This window comes from Rhinopithecus roxellana, chromosome 10 (assembly GCF_007565055.1).
Source record: "Rhinopithecus roxellana isolate Shanxi Qingling chromosome 10, ASM756505v1, whole genome shotgun sequence".
In the NCBI taxonomy this organism is placed as follows: domain Eukaryota; kingdom Metazoa; phylum Chordata; class Mammalia; order Primates; family Cercopithecidae; genus Rhinopithecus; species Rhinopithecus roxellana.
In genome coordinates, this window is record NC_044558.1 from 34282362 (window position 1) to 34307858 (window position 25497).

Here is a 25497-nt window from a genome sequence, read left to right on the forward strand (position 1 = left end):
TTAGATAAGAAAGATAGATTGGAAGCTGTTAATGAAGGGCTTTGAATGCCAGGATAAAAAATTGGGACTAAATGGACTATAAATAATGAGTCAGTAATGACTTTTGAGCCAGGGAGTAATTTGTTCAAATTTGAGCTTTGACAAGATTCACATTGCAGCTGTGCATAAAAGGCATGGCGCCAAGGAAGGACCATTTAGGAGGCTATGGCTGTAGCCCAAGTAAAATATAATGAGGCTGTGAACCTAGAAAGTGGTGGTGTAAAGAGGAGTGAAATTTACACATCTCTTTCATGAAACTACCCCTTAACTCCTGTCCTTGCTTATTTCTATTACCTGAAATATGTGTATAAAATATTGGTATCCTAATGAAAAATCCACTGGCCTTTCTGAAGCCTTGTCTTCTTTAATTTCTTTTCATTATTTGTCACTGTGAGCAAATAATCCTTTTATAAATCATTTCTTTCTTGGCTTTTATGGCAGTATGCCACAGAAAAGACAGATGGATGCATATGTGTATCCCTCATTTCTTCAGACATTCAGTTTTTAAATCTCTCTTCCCTGCTCTCTTTTCTTACCCAACTTTTCTCCCTCTCTCAGTATGCTGCTTTTACCACTAAGTAGCTGCCTCCTCATTTGATATCACCAGCCCTGGCCTTTCTCTTGGGCTGCAGAATCACATTTGTAATAGTCCGCCTAATATTTCAGCACGAATGCCCTATCTTTTAAAGCCTAATTTGTACAAAAACTAAATCCATCATCTTCTCCTCTGAGATCGTTCATCCCTCTCCAATTGTGTCATTATTTTCAATAATCTTTTCATTAAATTAGAGCCTGTTCAAATGCTACCTCATCCATGAAAAGCCGTCTGATGTGTCTATGTATGCTATTTTCTTCTTTGCACTGGCAGCGTACCTAATGAACTCCTGTCGTGTCACATACATCTATTAATTTATTTGTTAATTCAATAAACATTTATTAAGCCTTGAGTATTCAGACTCTAGTCTAGTAATTTAAAAAATACAACATTGAGCAAACCATCAAGAATAATTATCTGCTTGCATGAAATATTTATATTCAATTGCAGTGTACTTGTATGTAGAATGCGTATAGACATCTCTATATAGCAAAGGGTATGTAAGAGAGGATTTTTGGGGATAACATATGTTGGATGAATTAATGAGTGGATGAATCATTAGAACTTTATCTTTTTTAATTTCAAAATATTTTGAATGATGCTGACTGAGTATAAAATCATGGTATAAGATTCTCAAAACAGGGTTACATCTTATGTTTTTTATATTACTCATAATACCTGACTCACAATATTTTATGTATATTCCTCAGTTTTCTGCAATATTTGTTGACCATTTAACTGAAATGTTCTAACAAGTGTCATATTGACAATATATATAACAGACAACAGTGAGTGAACACATAGATCATTCTTTTGTAGACAGATTTCTAAAGGGTAAATGATAGTTTATGAGAAAATAAACTCCATGAAAAGCTTTGGGTGAATGTATTCTTACATGAGTTCTTTTCAACTACACTGAAAACATGAAAAGGCTTATAGTAAATATGAATGAGGGAATTCAAAGGGATTAACTATATTTTCTAATCAGAAATGTCAAAAGTTTTTATCAGGTACTAGGTTTCTCCAGTAAACTAGCCCAATACAAATTATTAGAATAGGAATTTGCATAGTAACCTAATGGAAGGCTAAGATGCATAAGATAAGAGAACCATGAAAATGCCTTTTTAAAAACTTTTTGAAAAACTGTGCTTAATCGTACAGGTTTTGTTCCTGAATAATTATTTTTCTGCAGTAATTGATGTACCATATTACACATATGGCATACTACTACTGTTAGATATTTAGGCAGAAGACAGATTCTATAGAACTCTTCAACTGGCATTTGTGATGGCAATACAAAGATTATCTGTACCTTTACAGGGTTTCTCAACCTTAGCACTTTCGACATTTTGTGCCAGATGATTTTTTGTTGTGGGAGCTGTCTTGTATGCTGGAAGTATAGCACACATGTCTTCCACTCACTAAATGCCAGTCACACCTCCAGAAGTGAAAATCAAAAATGGGTCTAGACATTGTCCACACGGTAGGAGGGTGAGGGTTCTCCCCTGCTTGAGAACCACTGACCTTAGTAATGTTGAGTTATCCTAAACCTGCAGGAACTGAAAATAAAGAGTAATTTAAAAAAAAAATTCCTGAAAAGCTGAAAATGTGTTTTTAATGGGCCATTTTATCTGATTTGCGTGACTATTGCATATTTTAAAAATATACAATCTTTCCCCTCCCATTCTCAGTGAAGATAAACCCCCTCCTTCCTCTTCATCTTTGGACTGAAGTTGGAAATGATTGCCATTTCCTGGCTCTGGAGAGGACTGAATGCGATTTCACATTTCTGATCTAACTGAACCCTGCCCCACGAAAAATAAAATCACCATATGTAATATGAAAATAAAAGTATATTAGGAAAAAATCTATTTCAATTTTTCCTCAAATCATAATAAATTCCATATAGCCAAAGAGTTTTGTAACTATAATGTGATTATTCTTTTTTTTTTTTTTTTGAGACGGAGTCTTGCTGTGTCGCCCAGGCTGGAGTGCAGTGGCCTGATCTCAGCTCACTGCAAGCTCCGCCTCCTGGGTTTATGCCATTCTCCTGCCTCAGCCTCCGGAGTAGCTGGGACTATAGGCGCCCGCCACCACGCCCGGCTAGTTTTTTGTTTGTTTGTTTGTTTGTTTTGTATTTTTTAGTAGAGACGGGGTTTCACCGTGTTAGCCACGATGGTCTCGATCTCCTGACCTCGTGATCCACCCGTCTCGGCCTCCCAAAGTGCTGGGATTACAGGCTTGAGCCACCGCGCCCGGCCAATGGGATTATTCTTAACAAATAGGTTATGCTGGTGTTGTTTTGTCTTTCTCTGAGATAAACACTGAAAGGTTTTCTTAGAAAACAAAATGGATATAAGCGCATTGTGACATAAAATATCAAATGTAATCCAGATACTTTTGAGCTTTCCTTTTAATAAAGAAACAAAAATATTTTTTTATTAGATACCGCTGCCTTATAAAAAGAAAAAAAAAAAAAAACAGAGAATAAATGGAAATGTAGAAACATTTATCTTGCAAATGTAGCTTCAAAGGTAGCAATTTGGGATTTTTAAAAATCACATTTATATGCCCTCTTGATTGTTTTCTCACAGCGGATTTAAAGAGCTTTCAAATAACAATCCCCTGGGCAGAGTAATTTTGCATGTGCAGTTAGGTCTTGTGTAATGGAGAAAACAGAACCGAAGGATGATGTTCCTATTATATAAACCCATTTTTTTCACCTAAATAAAAACAAGAAAAAATAAAATAAAACTAGTCTACAAGGTAAAAAAAAAAATAAGGAGGAAATTGCAATGTGTTGAGCAACTGTGATATTGTGGCATATTGGTTGCTTTATTTTTTATATTTAGGAGCAAATATAAAATAAATGGAATTCCAGGAAAGCCTGAATAATGACCAGTGAGCATTATTCCACTGTGGGTTTCCACACAAAGTTTTCATTAAATGCCATTAAATTGTTTGCATCTGGTTTGAGCTTTGTAAAACACGCACAGGTTAGAAATGGGGGCGATAGAATGTATAAGCTATAATTTCCAAACTGAAATATCTTTATTTAATCCAACAAGAACCATGTTCTCAGGGCCATTTTAAACAGATGTTCAAGCAGCTTTCCTTCATCTCCTAGTGAATCAGTTTAGATACTTGGTGCAATATCATTTTTCTTCTTGTTAAAAATTGTCCCAGTTTTATGTGTCATTTGTTGGATTTTTAAAAAATATTGAACTTTAACCAAACAGTGGAACTGCTGTAACTGTACATGTAGAAGGGTATCTAAAACATAAAAGAAAAATAGCTGCTACTATTTGTGATTCTTAGCATATCAAGGGCATTCCTTCAGTAATCAAAACAAATTCACTGGAATCTTGAAAACATCTTATTTTTCAAAACATTGTTACAGGATTTATTTTCTTTGTCATTTAACAGTTATTGTATATTATCTGATAACAACTACAGTAAGCCGCTGAAAGGTGAAATAAGCTTACAAATATACCAGAAATTAATTCAGCATCCTGTATTCATAGTCATATAACTTTATATTCATTCAATAACACCAAAAAAGTCAATTTTAATAGAACTTTATAAAATGATTCAATGTTGTTATATATTTAGAACTTTAAAGTATTTCCTCATGTAACGTAAATTTTGTTAATTTATTATTTATCTCCTCTACCTAAAATGTAAACTCCATGAGGTTCCAGAATGTTGTCTGTGTTCACTGCTTTAGGCTTTGTATGTAGCTACATATCTGGTCTGTATCTATCACACAATAAGTATTTACTGAATGACTAGGCGAGTGAATGAAACTTACTCAAGTATCACTCCAGAAAAAAATAATAGTTTGCCTTCATTTTTTAAAATGTTAAATACCAAGTTCCCACATGAAAAATTTGCTATGAATATAAACTTTTAAAGGACAATAGGTTTTTATATTGGTAATAATCTGCATATAAATCTTGATTTCTGACAAATTACAGAATTTCTGTAACTTCAAGCAAGTAGTTTACTTTCTCTGAGTTTGTATTTCCTTTTTTATAAAATAAGAAACCTACAAAACTAACAAAAAGTAGATGCTTAAATAAAATTTTTGCTTTCTTTTATAAGTTTTGGGAAATCATTTCTTAAAAGGAACTAAACTACTAGTAAATGCTAAGTGGAAACATTACATTGCTTTGTGGTGCCTTTTTTTTTAATACTTATACCACTGAAGTATGTGAAAAACTATGTATTTGTAGGCCCTATGCCGAATAATAAAATATCATCCTCTTAAATTAACCTATTCTTTATGTGGTCTTGCAAATAATAGGCCTGCTGTGTATTTGATGTAGTTTAGCTTTGGACTTTGTGCCTTGCATAATTATAGCAATAAGAGCATTATGCCTACTGTCAGAGATTATGAATCCATTCTTACACCAAAGTGGGAAGAGAACTTTCCGAAAACTTTTCTTAATATGTATAAAATAAAAACCTGGAGTCACATAACACTCTACTTTCTTTTTTCCATTGGTGAAGATTTTTGTTTTTTGTTGTTGTTGTTGTTTGTTCTGTTTTGTTTTTAAACAGAATCTCTGTAGCCCAGGCTGGAGTGCAGTGGCACAATCACGGCTCACAGCAGTCTTGACCTCCTGGGCCCAAGTTATACTCCCACCCTCTACTCCTTAGTAGTTGGGACCGGAGGAGCAGGCCGTCACACCTGACTAATGTGTGTGTGTGTGTAATAGTGTGTGTGTGTGCGTGTGTGTGTGTGTGTGAGATGGTTAATACTGACTGTCAACTTGATTGGATTGAAGGATACAAAGTATTATTGTTCCTGGGTGTGTCTGTGATGGTATTGCCAAAGGAGATTAACATTTCAATCAGTGGGCTGGGGAAGGCAGGCCCACGTTTAATCTGGTGGGCACAATCGAATCAGCTGCCAGTGAACATAAAGCAGGCAGAAAAACGTGAAATGACAAGACTGGCTTAGCCTCCTAACCTACATCTTTCTCCCTTTCTGGATGCTTCCTGCCCTCAAACATCAGACTCCAAATTCTTCAGTTTTGAGACTCAGACTGGTTCTCCTTGTTCTCAGACTTGCAGGCAGCCTATTGTGGGACGTGAGATCGTCTAAGTTAATACTTAATAAACATATATATGTATATATGAGATATATAAGTACATATATAACACATATATAATTAAAGTATTATATATGTCATGTACATATACTTATATATCATATATACATACATATCATATATGCATAGCATATGCATATATGTATGTATATATGATATATGTATGTATGCTATATAAGTACATATATGTATATATGATATATACATGATATGATATATATGATATATAAGTACATATATAACATATAATAAAATGTATGTATATAATATATACATATAAAATTAATTCTGTCCCTCTAGGAAACCCTGACTAATACAGAGACAGAGAGAGAGAGAGAGTGTGTGTGTGTGTTTGTGTGTAAGGACGGGTTTTCCCTATGTTGCTGAGGCTGGTTCCAAACTGCTGGGCTCAAGCAATCCTACTGACTCTCCTGCCTCAACCTCACAAAGTGCTGGGATTACAGGTATGATCCATTGTGCCCAGTCCTAAAGTTCTTAATTAAATTAAAGACAGGTAGGGAGAAGAGAAATCATACAGAAAGGACAACTGTGATTATGCTTTGCTGATGCTAAGATATTTGTAATGCAAACAACAAGATCAGTTAGCCATATAGATGGATTTGTCTTATCAATCAAATTCACCTAAATGGATTCTTGGTGATGACTGTCAGTGTCAAGAAGCAGTTACTTTGCAGAAAGAGCAAAGTTGATGGAGTCAGTCAAACTAGACTCTACTCTAAAATCTATGGTATAATAGCTGAACAACATTAAGCAAGTTACTTAAGTTCAACCTTCCCAAATCTCAATATCTTTTTTTTTTATTATTATACTTTAAGTTCTACGGTACATGTGCATAACGTGCAGGTTTGTTACATATGTATACTTGTTCCATGTTGGTGTGCTGCACCCATCAACTCGTCAGCACCCATCAATTCGTCATTTATATGAGGTATAACTTCCAATGCAATCCCTCCCCCCTCCCTGCTCCCCATGATAGGCCCCAATGCGTGATGTTCCCTTCCCGAGTCCAAGTGATGTCATTGTTCACTTCCCACCTATGAGTGAGAACATGCGGTGTTTGGTTTTCTGTTCTTGTGATAGTTTGCTGTCCGGAGCCGTGAGGCCCGGAAATTGCCCCGGCCTCTGTTGCTTAAGCTCCGCATTGTGGAGACAAGATGGCGCACTTCCTGGTTCTTCATCATCAACTTTTCCGGCGCGCGCGAACTTTTCCCGCACGCGCGTAGATAACTTCCCGCGCCCGGGAAAGACTAAGTCTACCGAGCATGCGCCTGGTGACCTCTCTCATTATTCTCCTCCCCGCCTGCTCTGCCGCCCTTCCTCTTCCCTGCCAGCCTATATAAGGCATTGCACCGCCGCCATTAAACGAGACTTGATCAGGATACTGTCTTGTCTCCATTTCTTGTGTCTCTTGTCTCTCTAAATTCCCACCCCCTCCTCCAAGGTCTGTGTTAACCATCCCGCTGGACGGGACAGTTTGCTAAGAATGATGGTTTCCAGCTGCATCCATGTCCCTACAAAGGACGCAAACTCATCCTTTTTTATGGCTGCATAATATTCCATGGTGCTGCTATAAAGACACATGCACACGTATGTTTATTGCGGCAATATTCACAATAGCAAAGACTTGGAATCAACCCAAATGTCCATCTGTGACAGACTGGATCTCAATATCTTAAAGTGAGATAGTCCTTTCAAGACAGTGTATTTTGTTTCATTAAAATTGTCTTTAGATACTATATATTAAAAATCAGTGATAAATTTTATTTGATATTTAATAAATTATAATGATTATTATTGTTTACCCAAAATCTATGCCTTAACTACACCTGATATGTCTAATATGTAAAAGAACTCTACAGCTAAAAGCCAGAAGTAAGAAGCTAAGGACATTGGACCATCCCTGGTAACAATTGCCAATGACCTACTTAGTGCTCATGCTCTGTAGCAGGATGCGCATGAGCGGCAGACAAAACTCCTCAGACACCCAGTTAAAGAAGGAAGGGGTTTTTTTGGCCAGGGGCATTGGCAAGACTTCTGTCTCAAGAGCTGAACTCCCTGAGTGAGCAATTCCTGTCCCTTTTAAGGGCTCACCACTCTAAGGGTGTGCATGTGAGAGGGTCATGATTGATTGAGCAAGCAGGGAGTATGTGACTGGGGGCTGCATGCACCGGTAATTAAATTGGAACAAAACCAGATAGGGATTTTCACAGTGCATTTCTATACAATGTGTGCAATCTATAGATAACAGAACCAATTAGGTCAGGGGTCGATCTTTAACTACCAGGCCCAGGGTGTGGCGCCAGGCTGTCTGCCTGTGGATTTCATTTCTGCCTTTTAGTTTTTACTTCTTCTTTCTTTGGAGGCAGAAATTGGGCATAAGACAATATGAGGGGTGGTCTCCTCCCTCACTCCTTCTTTATTCTAACTTTGATAAAACTCCTGGCCCTAGATTATATCTTCTTTTTTGCTGCCTCATTGCCCATTGCACTTAGAGTCTGATTCTTCTCTTACTGGCTTGATTTCTAACACTTAGTAATATTTGTGGCTTAGAAATTTCTGTTAAGTATTCTGGTTAAGAATAATCTGCTTTCCACCCTTAATATTAAGTCTCCTCTTACCTAAAAGCTTTCCAGTGTCTAAAAGGTTTGCAATAATCCATCACACTGACACTGGGTAATCTGATTCTGTATGAGAGTAGACTCCCAAATGTGTAATGGCTTTGTGTGTGTGTGTGTGTGACCGAGCTTCGCCCTATTGGCCAAGCTTGGAGTGTAGTGGCGTGATCTCGGCTCACTGCAACCTCTGCCTTCCAGATTCAAGTGACTTTCCTGCTTCAGCCTTCCCAGTAGCTGGGATTACAGGTATGCGCCACCACACCTGGCTAATTTTTGTATTTTTAGTATTTTTAGTAGACAAGAGGTTTCACCATGTTGTCCAGGCTGGTCTCAAACTCCTGACCTCAAGTGATCCATCCACCTCGGTCTCCCAAAGTGGTGGGGTTACAGGAGTGAGCGATGGTGCCCTGCTGTCATGGCTTTAAACAATGGAAGTTTATTTTTTTGTTGTTGTTCATTATAATTTGTTCTTTTCTTGATTAATAAATGTTTTTCTTCCATGTGGTGATTCAGGAATGCAGATTTTTTTCCATCTTGTGGCTCTAACATTCCGTAAGTCTTAATTGTAATTTGTGTCAGGACAGCTAGAAGGAAAGAGAGTCTTGGAATAGATAGAACACACATCACTTCTGCTTGCTTTCCCTCAGTCGTATGGCCCCTCCTTACTGCAAGAGTTGCTGGGAAACATAATCTAGTAATGTGATCATAAAAAAAAAAAAAAGGATTTTGGTGAATAGTAAACAACTTCTGCCACACCTGTTAAAGCTATTTTTTTTTTTTTTTTTTTTTTTTGAGACGGAGTCTTGCTTTCGCCCAGGCTGGAGTACAGTGGCGCAATCTGGGCTCACTGCAAGCTCCGCCTCCCGGGTTCACGCCATTCTCTCGCCTCAGCCTCCCAGTAGCTAGGACTACAGGCGTGCACCACCACCCCTGGCTAATGTTTTGCATTTTTAGTAGAGACGGGGTTTCACCATGTTAGCCAGGATGGTCTCAATCTCCTGACCTCGTGATCCGCCCGCCTCGGCTTCCCAAAGTGCTGAGATTACAGGCGTGAGCCACCGTGCCTGGCTAAATGTAATTTTTAATGATCTATCATCTATTCATCTCTCTCATTTATCAGTTTCTTTTTTCTGTAGCTTCAATAAGCTTCCATCTTTCCCTTAAACATTTTTATGGCATTGAATTTGCTGCTTCATCTTCCCTGGAATTTTCTACCTCCAGATTACTCATTTCTGTATCTTTCTGTTTGAAGGGGTGGCCTGACCCTCCACACCTGTGGGTGTTTCTCGTTAGGTGAAACAAGAGACTTGAAAAAAGAAATGAGACACAGAGACAAAGTATAGAGAAAGAAAAAGTAGGTCCAGGGGACCGGCGCTCAGCATACAGAGGACCCGCGCTGGCACCGGTCTCTGAGTTCCCTTAGTATTTATTGATCATTATTTTTACCATCTTGGAAAAGGGGAAGTGGCAGGATAATAGGATCATCGTAGGGAGAAGTTCAGCAGTAAGACATATGAATAAAGATCTCTGTGACATGAATAAGTTTAAGGAAAAGTGCTGTGTGCCTTGATATGCATATGCAAACATCTCCATAAACCTTTTTAGTGCATAAGGAGCAGCATTGCCACTAGTAAGTCCCACCTTCAGCCCTAAGGCGATTTTCTCCTTTCTCAGTAAACAGAACATACAATCAGGTTTTACACTGAGATGTTCCATTGCCCAGGGACAGGCAGGAGACAGATGCTTTTCTCTAGCTCAACTGCCAAGAGGCCTTTTTTCCTCTTATATTAATCCTCCTCAGCACAGACCCTTCACGGGTGTCGGGCTGGGGGACGATCATGTCTTTCCCTTCCCACCAGGCCATATTTCAGACTATCACATGGGTAGAAACCTTGGACAATACCTAGCTTTCCTAGGCAGAGGTCCCTGCGACCTTCCGCAGTGTATGTGTCCCTGGGTACTTGAGATTAAGAGAATGTTGATGACTTTTCACAAGCATGCTGCCTTCAGGCACTTGCTTAACAAAGCACACCCTGCACAGCCCCAAATCCATTAAAACTTGAGTCACCACAGCACAAGTCTCTTGCAAGGACAGGGTTGGGGGTAGGGTCACAGATTAATAGCATCTCAAATACAGAACAAAATGGAGTCTCATGTCTACTTCTTTCTATACAGACACAGTAACAGTCTGATCTCTCTTTTCCCCACATCTGTTCCTGCAAATTTCTGCTCAAATGTCACCCCTGAGAGCCATTTTCTCAAATTCTCATTCTAAATTCAAACTCCCAGACATCTCATTTCATATCACTTTGTGTCACTGCCGTGAAAAACACTTTTCTGCAATGACTTCTGAGGCTAACTCCTCAGGGTTAGGCTACACTTCACAGGTTAAAGGCACAGGCCTCCAGAAGACTGCCATCACTTTAGACACCAGTCTCAAGTTTGGGGCTTCCCAGGCCACCTGCAATTTCAGACTAAGTGGCAACTGATTCAGGGGTTCCTACTGCTACTCCAAGTTTGATAATCCACTACAACCAATTACAGAATCTCAGAAGAGTGCGGTATTTACAATTACAGTATTATTATGCAAAAAGGATATAACTAAGAACGAGCCTAGAGAAGAAATGCATTGAATGAGATCTCAGAGAGTCCCAAATTAAAAGGAGAAAACAAAACAAAACTACTGGTTTCCTCTCCCCATGACCTCAAGATGAGTCACCCTTTCTGCACATCAGTGTATACTATGAATTAAAGAAGCTCACCCAGGTTTGGTGTCTAGTTTTATTATATTTGCTGAGGATTCATTAATAGTGTCTTTGGCCACATAAGAGAATTCAATCTTTAGCCCTTCTTCACTTCCCAGAGGTCGGTAGAGATCATGCGGCTCAAAGTCCAACACTTTAATCATCTCATTAGTCTTTTTGGCATGGGCAGGCCCATCTTGAGTATTCTCACTGGTGCAAGTTATCTAGGGGCCCATAAACTATTAGGACCCACCAGGAATAGCTCAGGCCTTCCTATTACCCAGGAAATTCCAAGGATTTAGCAGTTACCTTGCAGGAGATGGGGCAGAGACCAGCCAAATTCTTTATTATACAACACTTTCTCTAAAATGATCTTGTGCACTTATTTTTCAGCATCTAATCCTCTTAAATATAAGCTTCATGGGGCCAAAATCCTTGTCTGTTTTGGTAGTGCAGAAGACTGAATAGTAAACAGTAGGTGCTAGATAAATATTTACAGAATAAATTAAGAATTACAAATTCTGGCCTGGACAGTTCAATTAGGAGTTGTTGGTAGACAGGTGGTTCTTAATGTTCATAAAGTTGTGTGTGTGAGCTCTGAAATAATAGCTTAATTGAAGTTAATTATGGAAAAAAATACATCATTGCGCATTGTTATCTGCTCCTGAATACTAGCTCTATTACATACCTACTGTGTGAGTTACTGTGTGCTTAGTGTTCCAATTTAAGCACAGTGATAACTGTCTCTACTTCATAACGTTCTTGTGAGAATTAAATAAGATGTCTGAAAACCTGTTTGGAAGGGAATCTATATGGTAAAGTCTTCAGTAATTATTGTTTATTATTGAGGATATTGTGATTATGGTATAGAAATGTGGAAGGCCATTGAAATGGGAGAGTTACTGAAGTAAATCAGCATCATTACTAATTTTTTTTTTGGGGGGGTGATGGAGCCTTGCTCTATTGTCCAGGCTGTGGAGTGCAGTGGCACGAATGTGACTCACTGCAACCTCTGCCTCCTGGGTTCAAGTGATTATCCTGTCTCAGCCTCCTGAGTAGATAGTACTACAGGTGCCCTCCACCACACTCGGCTAATTTTTGGTTTTTTAGTAGAGAAAGGGTTTCACCACATTGGCCAGGCTAGTCTCAAACTCCTGACCTCAGCTGATCTGCCTGCCTTGGCCTCCCAAAATGTTGGGATTATAGGCATGAGCCACCGCGCCTGGCCCATCATTACTAACTTCACAAATCAATACATTCTGGCCAACAGCATTCTCTGGTCTCACAATAGTCTCTCATTAATAAATTATTTAATTTAATTTGAAATTCACCATACTAGATATGTTGTGGGAAATTCAGATGGTCTATACCTTAATATTACACAAAATACTTCCGGGGGAAAAAAATCTGTCTCAAAAAAAGTATACCAGAATGTCCTTGAAATCACGAATTGAGGCCGGGCGCGGTGGCTCAAGCCTGTAATCCCCAGCACTTTGGGAGGCCGAGACGGGCGGATCACGAGGTCAGGAGATCAAGACCATCCTGGCTAACACGGTGAAACCCCGTCTCTACTAAAAATACAAAAAACTAGCCGGGCGAGGTGGCGGCGCCTGTAGTCCCAGCTACTCGGGAGGCTGAGGCAGGAGAATGGCGTGAACCCGGGAGGCGGAGCTTGCAGTGAGCTGAGATCTGGCCACTGCACTCCAGCCTGGGTGACAGAGTGAGACTCCGTCTCAAAAAAAAAAAAAAGAAAAGAAAGAAATCACGAATTGTATTGTTCAGGTATGTCTCTCTTCCTAGGGTCTCACATGCTACCCAGTAATTATATCTAACAAAATGAAGTAAATTTGGGAGATTAAATAAATTTAGTATAATTGCATGCTAGATATAAAAATGTGTGTGTATGTATGTATAATTGTATAATACATGTATTAGGTTATAAACATTTCTAAAATTATTACCATAAAAATGGTTCCCAGATTTAAAAAAAAAAAAAAAAGATTAGAAAATCAGTGTTGGGCCTTTTTTTTTTTTTTTTTTTTTGAGACAGAGTCTTGCTCTGCCGCCCAGGCTGGAGTGCAGTGGCCAGATCTCAGCTCACTGCAAGCTCCGCCTCCCGGGTTTACGCCATTCTCCTGCCTCAGCCTCCGGAGTAGCTGGGACTACAGGCGCCCGCCACCTCGCCTGGCTAGTTTTTTGTATTTTTTTTAGTAGAGACGGGGTTTCACCGTGTTAGCCAGGATGGTCTCGATCTTCTGACCTCGTGATCCGCCCGCCTCGGCCTCCCAAAGTGCTGGGATTACAGGCTTGAGCCACCGCGCCCGGCCGGGCCTTTTCTTTTTAAACTTTCAACTGTTGACTATGTCAATATGAAAATACAATTTATAAAAAACAGATTTTTTTAAGTACAGTTTCAAAAAGACATTTTTAAATATGTTGTTATTACTTTCATAATTTGAAAAGGTTAAAAAAATTGAACAATAAATTTTTATTTTGTTTACATAGTATATGAACTTGCCTGATGAATTGATTTGTATTTTTCATAAGACTAAAACTGTTTCACCACATTTAGGAAAACCATATTTTCTCCTTTCCATAGCCAACATTTCATACTGAATTTTGTTTTAAAGCAAAGAGACCTCACATTTTCGGTGCTATAAAGAGGTTCTACAGACTTCTTAATTTCTACTGGAGGTATTTATTGAGTGCCTACCATGTGGCAGGTCCTCTTTTACGCATTGAACAACATATAAAAAATACAGTCATAGAGCTTTCATTCAAGTCATGATACTGACCACTTTGGGAAAAATATTCCATAACTTAATCAACATAAAGCCAGCTATCAATTATACCTCATCATTCTATACTCAGTATTTCTTCAGTATTAGGGCATATATTTCATGCCCCTAATTGCAAGATATGCACTTAATCCTGAGAATATGATGTTGAAAGGGGCATAGACGATCTGTGTAGTGATGAAGCAAAGAAAATACAGAACAGAATTTCAGAAATTAAATACCTCTACAAATAATGGTTTGAGTAAAATTTTAATTATCGGGAGAAATATGACTTAAACTTTCTTACATGTGAAAAAGGCTTATCTTAGTAAAGACCTTTCCCTCATTTAAAGAGAAAGAAACTGAATTTCTAAACGATGACATTATTTGCTTCAGTTAAAGATGCAAGCAAAGATAAAGCAATCTGCTAAGACCAAAGTCAAAATTCTCTCTACCATAACACACTCCTTTCATTTCTGCCAAAAACACAAGCTCCAGAGCGTGTTTGGAAAAATTCACACCATGGTATTTTGGTGTCTGAAAAAGGTTGAGAATATTATTCAGCCTATTTTTCACATTGATTTTTCTTTTCATTTTGTGAATATGGATTTTGGAGGAAAAGAGTGAACGAAAATGGAGCTCATGCCCCACTTAATGAGTCTGGAATTTTAAGCTTCTGAAAAGACTACAAAACTAAAGTCTGGTCACCATTGTCAATGTCCAGCTCCAGCTGAGAGGATTAGAACTCTAAATAAACCAGAAAGAAAATGACCTTTTCTCAGCATCCCAATCTGACCTTTCACATTTTCAGGCTGAAATTGGATTATAATGAGATTTTTCTTATTTTCTCTTTAAAGTAGGCTTGTCAGATAAGATACAGGATGCTCAGTCAAATTTGAATTTCAGATACATAATGTTTAATGTTTTATATAAGTGTATTCCATGAAATATTTTTCTTTGCTACAATTGGCAATCCTACTTTGGAAAAAAAAAAAAAAAAGAAGTTACAATTGTCCTACTCAATGAAAGAATGGCTCAAAAAAAATTACAATAGAAAAAGAATTTAATGGTTAAAAAAAATGGTGCAAAGCAAAGTATTGAGATGTGGCTCATAGTTATTTTATACCTGATTCATGACTTCAGTACCAAGTCATCCATAAACGCATGGTTCAGTTTCATTGTGATGTGCCAAATGAATCCTGTGTACATCAGAACTATCACTTTGACTGTTTACTGCTACCTGTTAAGATTTCCTCAGTACTTTCTGTTGCTCTACCTAATTTGATTATTGATTTTGTATCTACATTTTAAGGTGAATCAAGCTGATCCAAAGTTTTCTACAATTTCCCCATTTGTATCTCTACATTTACTACATCTGACAAAAAACGGTAATAATTCTTCCTCCACTGTCACTTCTTCAGCTGAATTGTATCTGGGGGTAGAACAGTGAGTGGTTTTACAATGACTAACTCATATGAAACTTTTTTTTTTTTTTTTTTTGAGACGGAGTTTCGCTCTGTCGCCCGGGCTAGAGTGCAGTGGCCAGATCTCAGCTCACTGCAAGCTCCGCCTCCCAGGTTTACGCCATTCTCCTGCCTCAGCCTCCTGAGTAGCTGGGACTACAGGAGCCCGCCACCTCGCCCGGCTAGTTTTTTGTATTTTTTAGTAGAGACGGGGTTTCACCGTGTTAGCCAGGATGGTCTCGATCTCCTGACCTCGTGATCCACCCGTCTCGGCCTCCCAAAGTGCTGGGATTACAGGCTTGAGCCACCGCGCCCGGCATGAAACTTTTTTTAAGTCTCCTTGTCTAAAGACAGCACAGTTCCTCTTGATTATTTTATTAACCAAAAGAAATATGCCATATGGCATATTTAATCTGCTAATTCAAATACAAATATTATAATAGTTTAAAAGCTTAACAAATTTAAAATGGAAATTATATTTGCTAATGCTTATTTAATTCAAAAATGTATACTTGAAGAGGTAAAAATGTTTATCACTATGGTTATTTATTTTTCAGAGTAAACAAACCTGTATTTTAAAATTACTGAACTCTAAGGGTGAATGCTTACTTGTAACTTCTTTAAATAATCACAGTTAAGAAGCTACTATATTCCTATGAGTATAATTTTAAAACTGTATCTTCATAAAAAGCCATAAAACTGGAAGTAGTGTTGCTGATAGTTTCAAAAAGAGTAATTTTAAAATATATTATAAAAGTGAAAAAAACTTTAAGAGATCTCAGATTATCTTGACTACAACTGCTAGCACTGATGGCTGCCATTTTTCATTAAATTATGAACTTATGATAGCAGGAAAATCTTACACCTGTTTTGACATCAAACAAAAGGATGAGCTATGAGAGATGTGTGCAAGGATTATCAGCAAGATTAAGCAGTCATGGAAAAGATCAAGACTCCTGCCATTATGGAGAACTGGTTTTCAGTCTAGGAAAAAGAAATTTTGCAGAGAGCAGGGAACACGAGCGTACATTCATTCATTGGCTAAATTAGATAAGAAAGTAATGTTTACGCAATTGGAAATTTCCCAATTGCACTCCAGGCAAGGGTGAAAATCTTGACACCTGTCTCTGAAGAGTATTAGAACTCATAAATTATGGATCACACAACATGTTTAAGTTGCTTCTTGGAGCGCTAAAGGGAATAAATCTTTAAAATGTATCCCAAATTGCTTAACTATTGGGCTCTTCTAGCAGGGATAAAAGGAGTACCTTGAAAAGTGAGTAAATAAAATATATGTCAAAGATGAAACACTCTCAAATCTGTGTATCAAAAACATGTTTTGTTTGTCTCTCCTGGTTAATAGGCACGGAATTTGCTTAAATATTAATCACAGCGGAAGTATCAGCTAAAGGAACAGGCAGTAGGGATAAGAATCAGGGAGCAAACAAGGTAAAATTTACTGAAATTGTACTCCATTTTATTTGAGTGTGGAATGAATAGGTATTCTTTCTAAACAAGAATAATGTGTATAGCAGAGAAACCCTGGAAGTTTTAGCAGGTACCTTTAGAAATAGCCCTGAAATATAGATATTCTAATTTCATTTTAACAAAGATTTTATTTTTACAAATATATTCTGAGTCTGCTACATATGAAATATTGTATTCAGAACCACAACAATGACAAATAGGATAATTCATGGAATGTGTTCATAGACAAATTATGGTAGTATGGTAGTACACAGAAAAATTATGGTACTACATATATAAAAATTATGATAGCACATATATAAAACAGTAATAGCAATATGCAATTCCACCGCCCCAGAAAACAAACTTTAGGACACGCCCAGTAAATATTCTGAAGACTCATTCCTTTCTAAACATTAGAGTAGGGTGCTTGGAAAATTCAATAACTAGTTGTTTAATGAGTGGATAAATAAGCTAAGAAATCCCAGAAGAGAAAGTTAATTCTGATGGGAAATTTTGTAAATGTTTCAAAGAGAAGTTGACATTTGAATTGGGTCTTGAAAGATAAATGGAATATTCACAAGCAGTCAGAAAGAGCAGCATATCCAAGCCAGGAGCAATAACATGCAAAATAGGTGCAAGGTTTCCTGTTAAAATCAGGAAATAATTCTCGGTCTAGTTTCACTGAACAATAAGTTATATATGAACATTGAGAGGTTCATGATAGAGATGATGGGAAAATGTAAATTGAAGTGATTATAATTAATGATCTGCATTTATGTCAGTTTTAGTTTATGTAGCAATGTAAATTAGTGCAACTTAAACTTTCTGGGCTTAATTGCTTGACTTTTTTTTTCTTGTTCATTAATTTAACATGTATTGATCAAGTCTTACCAGGAGGCAAGCACTGGTCTAACCACTGGGACACAACCTAAAAAACAAACAAATCAACAAAAAGCAGAGAAAAGCCCATTCTTTCATGGAAAATATAGCCTATTGAGGATTATGCATAGTTAGGAAGACGGAATCAAGCAAGTGTATCAAAAATCCATATTTATTTAACAAATAGTTATTGACTACTTCTTTGTGCCAATCACCAATTAAAAGAGACAAAAATCCTTGCATTGTAGATTTGTATTAAGGAAAATAATTGTTCAGACAAAAAGAAAAGCAGAATATGGGGCTAAAGAGTCACTAAAGCCATTTGTGGAAAAGTAATCATATTTAATGGCGACATCAGCAAAGCCCTCTTTCTGAGAGAAGAGGACATCTGAGTAAAAACCTTAAAACGCGAGGAGTCAAAATCACATGGTAAAAGAAATCTAAGATTGGAGTATCTTTGTTGTCATCAAGAAGAGACTATAGGCCGTGGGTAATGTGGGTGGAGTAAATCAAATGGGCGTGGAAGAGTCAGAGGAGCCAAGGTCGGAGAATCACCCAGAACCTAGATGATCGATTCCTGGGTCAATGGAGTAAAATGGAGACACGCTAGGTGGTTTTGAGCATAGAAGTAATTTGATTTGATTTGATTTACTGAAAGTAGATAAGAGAGAGAGACCGGGCGCGGTGGCTCAAGCCTGTAATCCCAGCACTTTGGGAGGCCGAGACGGGCGGATCACGAGATCAGGAGATCGAGACCATCCTGGCTAACACGGTGAAACCCCGTCTCTACTAAAAACTACAAAAAACTAGCCGGGCGACGTGGCGGCGCCTGTAGTCCCAGCTACCCGGGAGGCTGAGACAGGAGAATGGCGTGAACCCGGGAGGCGGAGCTTGCAGTGAGCTGAGGTCCGGCCACAGCACTCCAGCCTGGGTGACAGAGCGAGACTCCGTCTCAAAAAAAAAAAAAAAAAAAAAAAAAAAAAGATAAGAGAGAGAAAAGTGTACAAAGAGAAAAATAAAAGTTCAATGTGATTCAATAATGTTGGGAGGAAATGATGGTGGCATTGTCACATTCTAGATAATTTCAGAGATAGAGTCTGCAGGATTTGTTGATAAATGGGATGTAAAGAAATTTAAAATGGAGCCATCAACAGTGACCTAAGAAAATGGAAAAATGAACTTGCCACATAAGCAGGAATGAGCATTTTCTGAGGAAATGAGCAGAAGTTTATTTTATGTATATTAATATTAGGGCTTTCTATTAGTATTTCAAGTAAAAATTATTAAATAAGCAGTTGAAATATTTCAATCTAGAGTTCAGGAAAGTGAATGCAGCTGAAGATGTAAATTCAAGATCATCTGTGTTAAGATAGTATTTAAATATACAGCTTGTATAATGTCAAAATAGGTTAATTGTGGATATAGAAGATAAATGCAGGGACATCATCCTGTAGAATTGCAGTCTTTAGAAGTCAGGAAAAGGAGTAATCTACAAGAAAAAACAATCAGTAATGTAAGATAACCAATTGTGATTGTTATCCCATATTAAAGTGATTTAAAAGGTTCTAAGTAGTGGTATTAGCCATGTTAAGGGCTGCTTAGCAGACAAACAAGGTGTAGAATGAGAATTGATGCTTGGATTTTACAATGTACAGATTACTGGTCAGCTCAATGAGAGTGGTTTTAGTGGAATGTGGTGACAGAAAAATATCGAAATGGATTGTATGAGAATAGGAGGAGAGGAAATAGAAAATATTGAAATGCTCTCAGTAAGTGAAAAGAATTGGGGTGTTAGATGAAGTGAGTATGAGGTTAAGGAAAAATATTTTAAGAAGAGAGCTAACATAATATACTTGCTACTGGGAAAGAGACAGTAGAAAGGGAAAATCGATGATACAAGAGAAAACAAAAAGAAATCAGAAGTCATATTTTTGAGGAGGTGAGAGGGGATAGAACAGATGGACAAGTGGAAGAGTTGGCCTAAGGGCAGGAATGGCTCATTCATTGTAATTGAAGGGAAGAAAAAATATGTGAGTACAGACTCAAGCAGAATGGCAGGATTTTTAGAAATTCTATTTTTTTTTTTTTTTTTTTTTGAGACGGAGTCTGGCTCTGTCTCCCAGGCTGGAGTGCGGTGGCCGGATCTCAGCTCACTGCAAGCTCCGCCTCCCAGGTTTACGCCATTCTCCTGCCTCTGCCTCCCAAGTAGCTGGGACTACAGGCGCCCGCCTCGTCGCCCGGCTAGTTTTTTGTATTCTTTAGTAGAGACGGGGTTTCACCGTATTAGCCAGGGTAGTCTCGATCTCCTGACCTTGTGATCCGCCCGTCTCGGCCTCCCAAAGTGCTGGGATTACAGGCTTGAGCCACCGCGCCCGGCCAGAAATTCTATTTTCATTGCATCTCTCATCTCAGTGAATGAGAAGCATCACCGGCTGAGAGTGGGGAGATGAAAATATGTGAAATAGTTACATTAAAAAGTAGGAAAGTATATTGACTAGGAAAATACAGCAAAATTGCCTGGCAGTGCTAAGGATCCACTTGAGATCCCTGGTCATGAATTTAAAGTGAGATAAGGAAGGATAGCATGGTTTTCTATTTTTCTATAGCTATAGACAGCTGCTGCCATGAAAGAGAGGAGTAGGTGGCAAAATAAATTAAAGAAGTATTGCAGTTGTTGTAATAGTTGCTGGGGTTGCTAAAGTATTCAACTAACCAAATATATATAAACAAACTTTGAAAGCTGTGAAGTACTGTAGAGATATACTTCATCATTGGGCCCAGTACTGCAAGGTTCCACATAGTAGCTTTCCTTATGAATGAAAGTCACAATACCGTTTATTAGTGACAGCCTGTAAAGATCAAAGTCTTGAAGGCTGTACCTGACAGAAGTAAATTAAATTTTACCTTAATACATAAGAAGAAATAAAGGATCTGGCCAAGAATGTACATATATAACTGAGCTGAGGGCTGTGGCATTTTCATTTTTCGGAATGCTTGCCAACTCCCTTGAAGCCGGTATTATTGTGAGGCTCCAATGGACAAGCTTTGCTTTAGGATTTAAAATGTCCATGCTTTCTCTTATATGTTATGTTAATAATTTCCTTTCCACGAAAAAAAAAAAAAAAAAAGGATGGTTTTGCCAGTTATTTCCCTGAAGATTCCTCTGTGAAACAAGTGTTTCACTCCAAGAAATTTTTTTTCATATTGCAAGATTAGATCAATTTTATTTATTACCGTCACCCTTGGCTATCCCTACAGGACTTTTTTTTGGAGTAATTGAGTAATTCAGCAAATTCAACAATTGCTTTAGCTTTCCCATAACTAAAGAATGGTTCTTTACAAACTGTATTTTCTACTCAAAGCTTTAGGAAGGGAATTGCTGTATTTAAAGTCAGGGAAGAATATGAATTTGACTGAATGATTCTTCAATATTTGGCTTGAAAGTAAGGTCTTTCTGAGCAAGGTAACATTTTCACATTTCTTATAAATCAGTTTTCTGTCAAGTATCCTACATCACCTTTTAGTTTCATACATTCCTTTATATTTAAACATACATTCTTTCTCATATAATTATGTTTATCTTATTATTATGTTAAAATTGGTGCTTAGTTTTGGAAATACTGATTTTAAAATACTATAAAATATCAATGTAATTTGAAAATAGCCATGATCAAAACAATTCTGAAAACTGCTTTAACTTGAAGATGCACTGTTAATTATCAATACTAAATATAATTTGTTTCAATATAAATTGCCAAGATCAATCAACAAGAGTCAAAGAAACTAATTACTAGGTCTTATGTTCATATGATAGATGCAGGACAAGTAGTCAAATACGTGGTTATTCCAAACTTAACTTTGTGGATAAGATACAATGAATAGTTAAGCACATAATTTACTTTAGTGTAAATGTCAATATTTAGATACCATTTTAAATACTTAATGTTTTTTAACTTTTAAGTTCAGGGATACATGTTCATGTTTGTTATATAGGTAGACTTGTGTTATGGGGGTTTGTTGTAGAGATCATTTCATCACCCAGGTATTAAGCCTAGAACCAATTAGTTATTTTTCTTGATCCTCTCCTTCTTCCCACTCCACCCCTCCCAAAGGTCCCAGTATGTGTTGCTCCTCTCTATGTGTCCGTGTGTTCTCATCATTTAGCTCCTACTTATAAGTGAGAACACAGGGTATTTAGTTTTCTGTTTCTGTAATAATTTCCTAAGGAAAATGCCCCCAGCTCCATCCATGTCCCTGCAAAGGACATGATCTCATATTTTCTTTTTTATTGCTGCATAGTATTCTAGGATAATACTTAATTTTTAAATGACACATGGAACATGCAGAACAGAAAGGAAAATGGCTCTGACTAACCCTGTATAGGAAAATATGACATACAAAAGCCTATGAAAAGTTAATTGTTTGGTTTTAACCCACGTATGCAAACAAACTATCTTTTCTACAAAATATACTAATTTGCTACATATGATTTGTGACCTAGTTTTTATTTTAAACTTTTGTTTTTCTAATTTCTCATTATTTCATCATCACATTTTTTAATGTAATAATACATCTAGTATATCTTTCCATGATCATTACATACAAATCTAAGCCATTATTTTAATGCCTGCAAAGTATTAAATAATATTGGAGAACCAAAATTTAACTTGCAATATCCACCCTGATAGTTTTGGTGTTGCTTCCAATTTTGATCACTGCAAACAATTTTATAGTAAATATTCATGTAAATATATATGTGTGTGTGTGTGTGTGTGTGTGATTTATCTGTATGTCTTTATATATGCCTAAGTGAATATGTATGTAAATGCATATATATGAATACATATGTATGCATTTATAACTGAATGTATAGATATATTATATATATTAGACATATATAATAAATATAACTGTGTATGTATGTATGAATATGTGTATTTATCAAGGTGGTCTTAACTTTTCTTTCAGCTTGATTAAGCTTCAGACAGGCTTTTTCTTGACTCTATGACCCTAATCTCCCTTGTCTTAGATCATTTACTTTAGAAAAATGTCATTATAAAGTATTTCTCCTAACTTTGTGAGTTGTGTATATCTTGTTTGTGTGCATGTGTGTGTGACAGAGACACTCTGTCGCCCAAGTTGGAGTTCAGTGGCGAGATCTCTGCTCACTGCAACCTCTGCCTCCCGGGTTCAAGTGATCCTCCTGCCTCAGCCTCCCAAGTAACTGGGATTACAGGCACGTGCTCCATCCTGGTGTCATCCCCTGGTAATTTTCTACTAGCTCACTGTTAAACCGTCTGCCACCCTCCCACCTTTTGTTTCTGCAGAGTTGAGCTCAGACTGCATTCTGGTCTCTCTTCTGTTTCAATAGTCCTGAATAAAGTCTTCCTTTCCTGTTTAATTTTGTCTGGGGCAAGCTTTGCTTTGATAGCATTGTATGGTTAATACAAATATAATATGGATAAGAATATGTATGTGATTCTGATGACTTTAATAAACATCAAAGTATATAAAAAAAGTCAAAGATACTTATCTTTAAAATATCTACTCTGCCCTCCAAATCTCCTGACTTAAATTCTTACATCCTTTCCCACATATTTTAATAAGCAATCACATTTTAAAAAATTAAGACAATGAGAAATAGAATGGTATCCAGGGTTGAGGTGAGATGAAGGATACAAATCATTCTCTAAGGAAGGAAGAGAATCAGAAATATTTATTAGGCCATACTTTTAATGGTGAAAATGTCCTTCATAAGTGTTATGGAGGTGGGAGAATAAAGATATTCTCAGATGGAAAAAATACTCAATTTCTTGCTAGCAAATCTATCCTCAAAAAATAGTTAAAGTGTGTTCTCAAAAGAAAAATGAAATGATATAACTTCAAAAAGAAATGAAGAACATTTGAATTGTTTAAAACTATGAAAATATAGACTACTTGCTTCTCATGAGTCTTAATCATATTTGGTGATTGAAGAAAAGTTATAACATCTGATGTGGGGCTCAAGAGGTGAAGACAATTACACTTAAAATGAGGGAGGGTAAAGGGACCAAAATGGAAGCAAGTCTTCTGTACTTTACTTCAAGGCTATGCAGAATGTCAACACGCGTTAACTGTGATATGTTGTGTATATTACCAACAGAGCTGAGAAAACTAAACAAAGTGATATACTCAAACACACTATAAATAAATCAAGATGGGGTACCCTAGAACATAAAGTATAGTTAAAAATAATAATAATAAAAAAAAGAAAAAAAAAAGAGTATTCAGATAATCCACCAAGTGATAGGACAAGAGAAACAAAGGAATGAGAATAATCAGATACACAGAATGAATAATGAAATAGCAGATTTTAAGCCCTAATATTAATATTAATAATTCAATAATACTTATAATTACCTTAAATATAAATGATGTATATACACCAATTAAAAGATAGATTATGTTTGTCTTTCTGTACCTGGTTTATCTCACTTAACATACACACATAGCATGTTCTCACTTATTTGTGAGATGTAAAAATCAAAACAATTGAACTCATGGACAGAGTAGAAAGATGGTTACCAGAGACTGGGTTGGGTAGTGGGTGGCTGGTGGGTAGGCGGGGTTGGTTAATGAGTCTAAAAAAGAAAATAAAAAGAAAAGAAGAGAGAATAAGACCTACTATGTGGGCCGGGCGCGGTGGCTCAAGCCTGTAATTCCAGCACTTTGGGAGGCCGAGACGGGTGGATCACGAGGTCAGGAGATCGAGACCATCCTGGCTAACACAGTGAAACCCCGTCTCTACTAAAAAATACAAAAAACTAGCCGGGCGAGGTGGCGGGCGCCTGTAGTCCCAGCTACTCGGGAGGCTGAAGCAGGAGAATGGCGTAAACCCGGGAGGCGGAGCTTGCAGTGAGCTGAGATCCGGCCACTGCACTCCAGCCCGGGCGACACAGCAAGACTCTGTCTCAAAAAAAAAAAAAAAGAAAAAAGAAAAACAAAGATCTACTATGTGATAGTAAAATAGGGTGACTATAGTCGATAATAACTTCATCGTACATTTTAAAATAACGTAAAGAGTATAATTGTATTATTTTTAACACGAGGATAAATGCCTGAAGGGATGGATTTTTAAAAAGCTTAAAATAACAATATTTTTTCTGATTACATAAAAATGACAGATTAATGGTAGAGTGGATAAAGAGCTTTATCCAAAACTTACTTCTATAACTCACTTCAAAATGCGCATCGTATATACGTGTGTGTATGTGTGTGTGTGTGTGTGTGTGTGTGTGTGTGTATATATATATATATATATATATATATATATATACACACATTAAATGCTGGATAGATGGTCTGATAGCCCCAAACTCATTTTGCCCTACTAGATGAGGAAGTCATTTTATGAGTCATTGAATATGTTCACTAAATGGCATTCAAATGAAACTCGGACCACACCTTTCCAGAAGTAAACATGTGTAAAAGTTTACATCAATATTCTTTTCAAATTTAGTAGCCTCCTTCTTCTCTAAATGAGTGTGCTTTAATGTCTCCCAGAAACTAAACATGTCTCCTCCAATAAAACAGAAAGCTGGCAAACTTTTTACATAAATATGCAGATAATAAAGGTTTTCAGCTTTGCAAGCTTAGTGATCTCTTGCCTGTGTAGCATGAAAGGAGTTGTAGGTAATGTGTAAGCAAATATGCATGATAACATTTTAATAAAACTTGTTTTATAAAACAGGTATTGGGCCAAATTTATTGCACAAGTTATAGTTTGCCAACTCTGGGA